Genomic DNA, 9,617 nt, shown 5'->3' with positions numbered 1-9,617 from the left:
TCCATTTTGTTGCAAATGACCGGATTTCATTGTTTTTGACTGCTCTATAGTATTCTATAGAGTACATGTCCCATAATTTCTTTATCCAGTCTACTGTTGATGTGCACTTGGGTTGATTCCAGGTCTTAGCTATTGTGAATTGAGCTGCAATAAACATTAATGTGTAGACGGCTTTTTTGTTTGCCAATTTAATTTCCTTTGGGTAAATTCCAAGGAGTGGGATGGCTGGGTTGTATGGTAGGGTTATATTCAGATTTCTGAGGAATCTCCAAACTGACTTCCATAGTGGCTTTACCAGTTTGCATTCCCACCAACAGTGAGTTAGTGTCCCTTTTTCCCCACATCCTCGCCAGCATCTGTTGTTGGTAGATTTCTGTATGTGACCAATTCTAACCAGGGTGAGATGGAACCTCATTGTGGTTTTGATTTTCATTTCCCTGATTGCTAGTGATCCTGAACATTTTTTCAGGTGCCTGTTGGCCATTTGGATTTCCTCTTTTGAAAAATGTCTATTGAGGTCCTTGGCCCATCTCTTGAGTGGGTTGTTTGTTTTGTTGTTGTGGAGTTTCTTGATCTCCTTGTTGATTCTGGTTATTAACCCTTTATCTGTTGCCTAGTTTGCAAATATTTTTTCCCATTCTGTCGGTTGCCTCTTCTCTTTCCTGACTGTTTCTTTTGCAGTACAGAAACTTCAATTTGATGCAATCCCAAATGTTAATTTTTGCTTTGACTGCCTGTGCTTCCGGGGTCTTTTCCAAGAAGTCTTTGCCTGTGACTATATCTTGCACTTGGGCCATCCTCCACTGCACTTCAGGGCCACAGCAGAGAGCTGGACTGGAAGAGGAGCAACCGGGACCAGTACCTGGCACCCTGACTGGGACTAGAACCTGGGGTGCCGGTGCTGCAGGTGAAGGACCAGCCAAATGAGCCATGGCACCAGCTGATGATAAATTTTTATGAGGGAACACACCTACACTCATATAACCACCACCCAAATCAATAAATTTCCTACATGGTCTCCTCTCATCACCAAGAATAAGTATCACTTCTAACAACATGGATTGGGTTTGTTTGCATTAGTACCTTGCTTAACTATTAACATATAGTGTATACTCTTTGTCTGGTTTCTACTGCTCAACATTGTGAGATTCATTTCTGTTGTTGCATTAAGTTGTATAATGCCTTTCCATTGCTATTTAGTGTTTCATTGTGAGATTGTGATATTTATTTTTCTGTTCTTTGGTTGATGAGTATGAGGCAATTGTGAATGGCACCACAATGAACATTCTAGAATATGTATCTGGATGGGCATAAACACTCATTGGTGTAGGGAATCACATATATCGAGCTTTATTAGGTATTGGCAAGTAGTTTTCCATAACAGTTGTACCAATATATATATCACCAGTTGTAGTACATGAGCATTAAGACCAACACTTGGTGCTTTCTGTCTTTTTAATGCCAATAATTGGGGTGAATGTGGGGCAGCAGTGCTTCATGATTTTAATTTACATTTCCCTAGTGGCCATTGAAACTGAGCATATCTTCCCATTTATTAACGACTTGGGTAGTCTCCTTTGAGAACATCCATTCATGTCTTGGCCCATTTTCTGTTAGGTCATCAATATAGTCCTTACTATTGTCTCCTGGGAGATCCTACAGAGACCATTTCTTATAGAGGAGGAAGAGAAGTGGTATTTGTTCAAGGACAAAAGTAAGGAACAGGTAAAGCATTCAGAGAAATATGTAGGAGATGATTAAGATGTGCTTCCAAGCTTCTAGAAGAGGGAGTAGGAATGAGATTCAGGTGCAAGAGCAAAGCCATAGATGCATGAGAGGGAAAATAGATTCAAGTGGAGTCAAGGAAACCATGGACACAGATTGGGTCCAGCTCTCAGACTCAGGAAAGCTGAGTGGTGACTTTGGGTTAGTGCCAGCAAGAAACACAAGAATCCACTTAACTGATGAGATTGTGGACATAAGACAAGTTTTTATGATGCCAGAATAGTTAGAGAAGACTGTGCTTCCTGGTAGTGACCAAAAAGAGGTTAGAATGAAATAGGATAGTTGTTATTAGGGTTGTGCATGCAGACAGAGTTGTGAGATGAGTAAGTGAGCAATGTGATTTTAGCACATAACAGAATGTAAACTTTTTCAGGCTCACTCAACCACCACATGTGAGAAATAACAAGGGCAGAGCGACCTGGAACACAAACACATCATTATCCAGGGAACTCTATGCCTGGGGCATAGCTCATGACCCTGAACAACAGGAGGGGCCCAGGGTTTTTATCCATAGTGATGTTGCAACCTCTTTATGCCTAGCTACCAAGTTGGACCTGTCATCACACCCCACTTCAGCATATCTTTACCTGTGACAGGGAATTCTGAAGTTCCTCTGGATCCTATTTTTCTGTCACTTTGACTTGAAATGGATTCCTTATGCTGACTCTTGGATCCTCATATTTGACCCTAAATACTGCAACCCTGTGGGGGCCAGCACTGTGGCATAGCAGGTAAAAGCCTCAGCCTCAGCACTGGCATCCCATATGGGCTCTAGTTCAAGTACTGGCTGCTCTACTTCGGATCCAGCTCCCTGCTAATGGCCTGGGAAAGCAGTGGAAGATGGTCTAAATCTTTGGGCCCCTGAACCTATATGGGAGGCCCAGACGGAGCTCCTGGCCCCTGGCTAGCTGTTGTGACTATCTGGGAAGTGAACCAGCAGATGCAAGATCTCTCTCTCTCTCTCTCTCTCTCTCTGCCTCTCTTCCTCCCTTCCTCCCTTCCTCCCTCCCTCCCTCCCTCCCTCTCAATCTGTAGCTCTGACTTTCAAATAGATCAATAAATCTTTAAAAAAAAGTCTGCAGCTCTCTTTTGCCCTTTCCAGGCCTCCCTTCAAGCACTTGTAGTCTGAAGTAGACCTTATTGCTTTGCAATAGTAAGTTCTCATAAGAGAATCTTTATTTTAGCAACAGGGTAACAGGGAAAGATACTTTCCTCAAACCTATCGATGCTGTAAGAACCTTGTGTCAGTAGATAGAGACTACTGAAAAAGTGACTTTAATTTACTCATTTGGAGATATTTTCTTGGAGCATCTGCTGTGTGCTGGGTGATTTGCACCCCGGAGACACAGCAGAAGACAGGACAGATATAGTACCGTTATGGGGTTTTTATGCTAGTAGATCAAATAGACATTAACCAGGTAGTTTTTATAAAGGGTAACAACATGGAAGCTCAGATGCCATTCTCTCAGAGGGGTCAGTCTTGTGTGTTTTTGCTTTCATTGTTTAGTAGGAAGAAGTGGTTGAAAAACTTGATGCAGAGGTTCCATAGTCATGGTTCTCAACAGGGACTGCTTTTACTCCCAGGGAACTCCTTTGCCAATTCTCTGGAATTCTTGCCCAGGCCAGTGGAGGGAGTTATCCCAGAACTGTGGACCTGCAGGCATCCTCACTCCTACTGCCTAAAAATGGGAGGCTCAAGGGCAGTGTCCTTTGCAGTCCCTTGAACTCTGTTTCTTATGGACACATCATTAGTTTTGTTGAAGTTCCTCAGAACATTGGTAAGTGTCCCACCTAAGAGCCTTGCCACATAGGATGACCACTTATCTCCCTGGACATAAGAGAGAATGTCCAGGTTATGCATGGGCAGGCTACAATAGCTGGGGCTTGGCCAGGTTAGGAGCCAGGAACTCCATCCGGACCTCCAATATGGGTGGCAGAGACTCAGTACTTGGGCCATCACTTGCTGCTTCCCAGGTGCATTAGTAGGGAGCTGAATCAGAAGCAGACTTTCAGGGACTCAAACTGGCACTCTAATGTGGGATGTAGACATCTCAAGGCATGGCTTAACCTGCCTCACAACAAGCCTGCCCCGAGAGGAAGTTTTATAGTTTAATAGCATTTAATTTGCTTTATGCTTCAATATGAGAGCCTTAGCATGAGTCCCTAGAGAAAGAGGGGACATAAAGGGACTATTAATGAATCTAGTAGAAAAGAAGTTATAGACTAATAGGCACCCTTAAGAAAGGGAGGTAGCAATGCTGTACTGCTTGTGACTTAATACGAGTTTGACCCAAGTGGGAAGACATTTCTATGACTTCAGTCTTTAACAAACAAAGCTGTGGATGTTGTAATTTGTAATCTGTTTTCTCTTTGGGGGCTCAGGCCTGGATTCCTCCTTAGCTGCCTTACGCTCACTTTATTTCTTCCTGGCCGTATATACTACCTGGTTTCCATTCCTTCTTCTGCCTACCCCTATGGCTCTGCTTTCTACACTTATGAGCTGCCTTGTGACAACCTTGACCTTTGCCACTGGGGCATGCGATAATTCTACAGCTCTCAATCTCCACTCTGCTGCCTTCCAAGCTCAGAACTCCTGGACTCTCAGAGCTCCAGCTCTCTTCAGAGCTGCCTGTAGAAGCTCAATGCTGATTACTCTCTTCACTAACTGTTGGGGACCCTCAGGCTTCCTTTATGTGGCTGTGGCCAAGTTGGGCGGCCTGAGAAGTGGCCATCAGTTCCAGAGAACTGACTGGGCAGGAGGGAAGAAATCTTTCTTCCCATTCATTTTCCTCTCCAGCTTTATTACAGAGAGGAGAAATCAGGAACAACACACTGATCACATCATTCTTCTTTCTATTCTCCTTTGGGCTACAATCTCTTCTGAAAGACAAGTTAGAAGGGTAGAGAATGTCTCTTACTTCTCTGGTGTCTGGCCTGACTGTCTGCAAATTAGTCCACTGGGTCTAACTTTGACATGGTAATAGGCTCTGCAGATAAAGAGCAATGCAATCCTCGTTTTCTTTTCTCATAAAACCTGATTTGTTGCTTTTCTAACACCCTGACACGTTTTCCTCGAAGGTGGGAGAATGCAAACATGATCCAAGGAAGAAATTAAAATGCACAGCTTTAACACTTGCAAACATGTTTTTGAAATTTTCACAACCTAATCATTCCCTTAAGGCTGCTTTCATGTTGAAGATTGGCTGATAATTACATTGGGAGCATATTGGAAATTGATTCATGTTTTATTCAAATTAAACTGTTCATTTTTAGCACTAAGGTACCAGATACCTATGCCTTAATCTATGTCCACAGAAAATGGAAACATTATCTACGGGTCTTTTTGTGAGAAGTCAATCATTTTTAGCATGTAGAAAGTGATCTGTAATCCAGGAAGACATATTATTAGACAGCAAAACTACTAGTATTCCATCAACAGTTGAAAAGAATTAGTTGTGGTCCTTGTTTTGACACCACTGAGCTCTGTGACTTAAATTTAATCAGTGACTCATTTAATAACTTCTTTTGGATTTAGTTTCTTTATTAGATAAAACGATCTTTCAGATCCACGCCCAACTTATGAATGCTAAAAAATGCTTATTCAGCATCCTCATGACTACTATGAAATGCTGCCCCCTTGTGTTTTTGCATGGCTTATTTAGTTTGTTTTTTTTTAATTTTTGTTTTTATTTTATAGGATTTGTTTGTTTTATTTATTTATTTGAAAGTCAGAGTTACACACACACACACACACACAGCTCTTCCATCCACTGGTTCACTCCCAAGTTGGCAGCAATGGCCAGTGTTGGGCCAGGCTGAAGCCAGGAATGAGGAGCTTCTTCTGGGTCTTCCATGGGAGTGGCAAGGACCAAGCAGTTGGGCCATTTCTTGCTGCTTTTCCTAGGCCATTATCAGAGAGCTGCATCAGGAGTGGAGCAGGCAAGACTCAGTTTGGCACTCATATGTGATGCTGACATTGCAGGTGGTAGCTTTACCCATCATGACATAAAATAGGCCGCTAGTTTCTGTTTTTCTTTTTTAAGAAATTCTTAATTTAAAAATTTAAATTATTTATTTATTTTTAGAGAGAGCTACTATCTATTTGTTCTCTTCTCAAATACCAACCATGGCTGGGGCTGGGCCAGGAGCTGGGGACACAATCCAGGCCTTCCATGTGAATGGCAGAAATACAATTATTTGAACAGCATTGTTGCTTCCAAGGATCTACATTAGCAGGAAGCTGGAGTCAGAAGTCAAACCCAAGCACTCTGATGTGGGATATCAGCCAGCATCTTAACCACGAGGCTAAATGCTCATTCTCCAATTATTACTTTTAAATGCATTGACCTGTTTGTCTCGGTAATTACTTTTGGCTCTCCCATCGTCTCAGCTGCTAAAATCAAGCAATTATGGGGCTGGTGCTGTGGCATAGTGGGTAATGTACCAGCATCCTATTTGGGTACCAGTTCGAATCCCAGGTGCTCTATTTCCTATCCAGCTCTCTGCTATGGCCTGAGAAAGTCCTTGGGCCTCTGTACCCATGTGGGAGACCTGGAAGAGGCTCCTGGCTCCTGGTTTCAGATTGGCCCAGCTCTGGCCATTTGGGGAATAAAACAGTGGATGGAAGGCTTTCTCTCTCTCTCTCTCTCTCTCTCTCTCTCTCTCTCTCTCTCTCTCTGCCTCTGCCTTTCTGTAACTCTTCCTTTCAAATGAATAAATAAATCTTTAAAAAAATCCAGCAGTTATAGGATCATAGTTACAACTACACTTGATTCAGCTAAAAACTTTTATGATATCCCTAGAGAAATTAAACACAATCATTTCTATTTTGTAATAAAGAAAATCAGTAAGCACTGTTTCTCAGACATATGAGAAATCAAACCTGTATCTGTAACATGGACTTTTTGAACCTGTTCAGCAGCCATTGGACCAAACCTTTCCTGACCTTTGGTTCAGAATGGAGCAAAATCCTTTTCTAAAAGCCAAATTCATTTCATTATATGGTCAACCTTTCATTTGGAAAGTCCAAGCTATGCAGAGCCCATATGTCACCTGGGGACACTTTGTCCTTTGGGAAATTATAGACAGTATGTATCAGACACAAATCCCAGTAGCAATGAATACTTAAGGATTTTAAAATAACACCTATCATTCAGTTTTCCTGAGTCAGACTCAGTGTGATGCCCCACTGTTTTAATAGTGGTGATGCACGCATACAGAGAAATGGACAAACCATAAGTATACAACTCAGCAAATTATCAAAAATAAAGCAAAGTCTATAGCCAACACCTGGCTCAGGAAAAAAAAAACATTAGCAGGGCCAGAGATGTCCCTCTAGTTCCTTACTAAGAAGCTACGTCATTCTTTACTCCCAAAGGAATCATTTGCTTGACTTCTTTTTTTTAAATATAAAGATTTATTTTATTATTTATTTGAAAGGCAGAGTAAGAGAGCGAGATAGAGAGAGAGAGAGAGAGAGATCTTACATCTACTGGTTCACTCCCCAGCTGGTTGCTCCACCTGCTATGCCACAATGCCAGTCCGTTAGCTTCACTTCTTTTTTTTTTTTAACTTTTATTTAGTAAATATAAATTTCCAGAGTACAGTTTGTGGATTACAATGGCTTCCTCCCCCCATAACTTCCCTCCCACCTGCAACCATCCCATCTCCCGCTCCCTTTCCCATTCCATTTGCATCAAGATTCATTTTCAATTATCTTTATACACAGAAGATCGATTTAGTATATATTAAGGGAAGATTTCATCAGTTTGCCCCTACACAGAACACAAAGTGCCAAATACTGTTTGAGAACTAGTCATATCATTAATTCACTTTGAACTACACATTAAGGACAGAGATCCTACATGGGGAGTAAATGCACAGTGACTCCTGTTGTTGACTTAACAAATTGACACTCTTGTTTAAGGCATCAGCAATCTTCCCAGGCTGTAGTCATGAGTTGCCAAGGCTATGGAAGCCTTTTGAGTTCGCCGACTTCGATCTTATTTAGACAAGGTCATAGTCAAAGTGGAAGTTCTCTCCTCCCTTCAGAGAAAGGTACCTCCTTCAATGATGGCCCGTTCTTTCCACTGGGGTATCACTCACAGAGATCTTTCATTTAGGTCCTCTTTTTTTTTTTCCAAAAGTGTCTTAGTTTTCCATGTCTAAAATACTCTCATGGGCTCTTCAGCCAGATCCGAATGCCTTAAGGGCTGATTCTGAGGCCAGAGTGCTGTTTAGGACATCTGTCATTCTATGAGTCTGCTGTGTATCCTGCTTCCCATGTTGGACCATTCTCTCCCTTTTTTATTCTATCAGTTAGTATTAGCAGACACTAGTCTTGTTTATGTCATCCGTTTGACTCTTAGTCATATCATTGTGGTCTATTGTGACCTGAAATTGATCACTTGGACTAGTGAGGTGGCACTGGTACATGCCACCTTGATGGGATTGAATTGGAATCCCCTGGCACATTTCTAACTCCACCATTTGGGGAAAGTCAGCTTGAACATGTCCCAAATTGTACATCCCCTCCCTCTCTTATTCCCACTCTTATAGTTAACAGAGATCACTTTTCTGTTAAATTTAAACACCTAAGAATAATTGTGTGTTAATTACATAGCTAAACCAATGGCATTAAATAGAACAAAAAAAATACTAAAAGGAATAAAGTATTAAATTGTACATCAACAGTCAGGACAAGGGCTGATCAAGTCACTGTTTCTCATAGTGTCCATTTCACTTCAACAGGTTTCCTTTTTGGTGCTCGGTTAGTTGTCACCAATCAGGGAGAACATATGATATTTGTCCCTTTGGGACTGGCTTATTTCGCTCAGCATGATGTTTTCCAGATTCTTCCATTTTGTTACAAATGACCAGATTTCATTGTTTTTGACTGCTCTATAGTATTCTATAGAGTACATGTCCCATAATTTCTTTATCCAGTCTACTGTTGATGTGCACTTGGGTTGATTCCAGGTCTTAGCTATTGTGAATTGAGCTGCAATAAACATTAAGGTGCAGACGGCTTTTTTGTTTGCCAAATTAATTTCCTTTTGGTAAATTCCAAGTAGTGGGATGGCTGGGTTGTATGGTAGGGTTATTTTCAGGTTTCTGAGGAATCTCCAAACTGACTTCCATAGTGGCTTTACCAGTTTGATTCCCAGAAACAGTGGGTTAGTGTCCCTTTTTCCCCACATCCTCGCCAGCATCTATTGTTGGTGGATTTCTGAATGTGAGCCATTCTCACCGGGGTGAGGTGAAACCTCTTTGTGGTTTGATTTTCATTTCCCTGATTGCTAGTGATCCTGAACATTTTTTCATGTTGGCCATTTGTATTTCCTCTTTTAAAAATGTCTATTGAGGTCCTTGGCCCATCTCTTGAGTGGGTTGTTTGTTTTGTTGTTGTGGAGTTTCTTGATCTGCTTGTAGATTCTGGTTATTAACCCTTTATCTGTTGCCTAGTTTGCAAATATTTTTTCCCATTCTGTCGGTTGCCTCTTCACTTTCCTGACTGTTTCTTTTGAAGTACAGAAACTTCTCAATTTGATGCAATCCCAAATGTTAATTTTGGTTTTGACTGCCTGTGCTTCTGGGGTCTTTTCTAGGAAGTCTTTGCCTGTACCTATATCTTGCAGGGTTTCTCCAATGCTCTCTAATAATTTGATGGTTCGGGTCATAGATTTAGGTCTTTAATTCATGTTGAGTGAATTTTTGTGTAAGGTGTAAGGTAGGGGTCTTGCTTCATGATTCTGCACGTGGAAATTCAATTTTCCGAGTACCATTTATTGAATAGACTATTCTTCCTCCAGGGATTGGTTTTGGATCCTTGA

Source organism: Lepus europaeus, chromosome 4 (assembly GCF_033115175.1).
Source record: "Lepus europaeus isolate LE1 chromosome 4, mLepTim1.pri, whole genome shotgun sequence".
Taxonomy (NCBI): domain Eukaryota; kingdom Metazoa; phylum Chordata; class Mammalia; order Lagomorpha; family Leporidae; genus Lepus; species Lepus europaeus.
Note: the sequence above shows the minus strand (reverse complement) of the source record.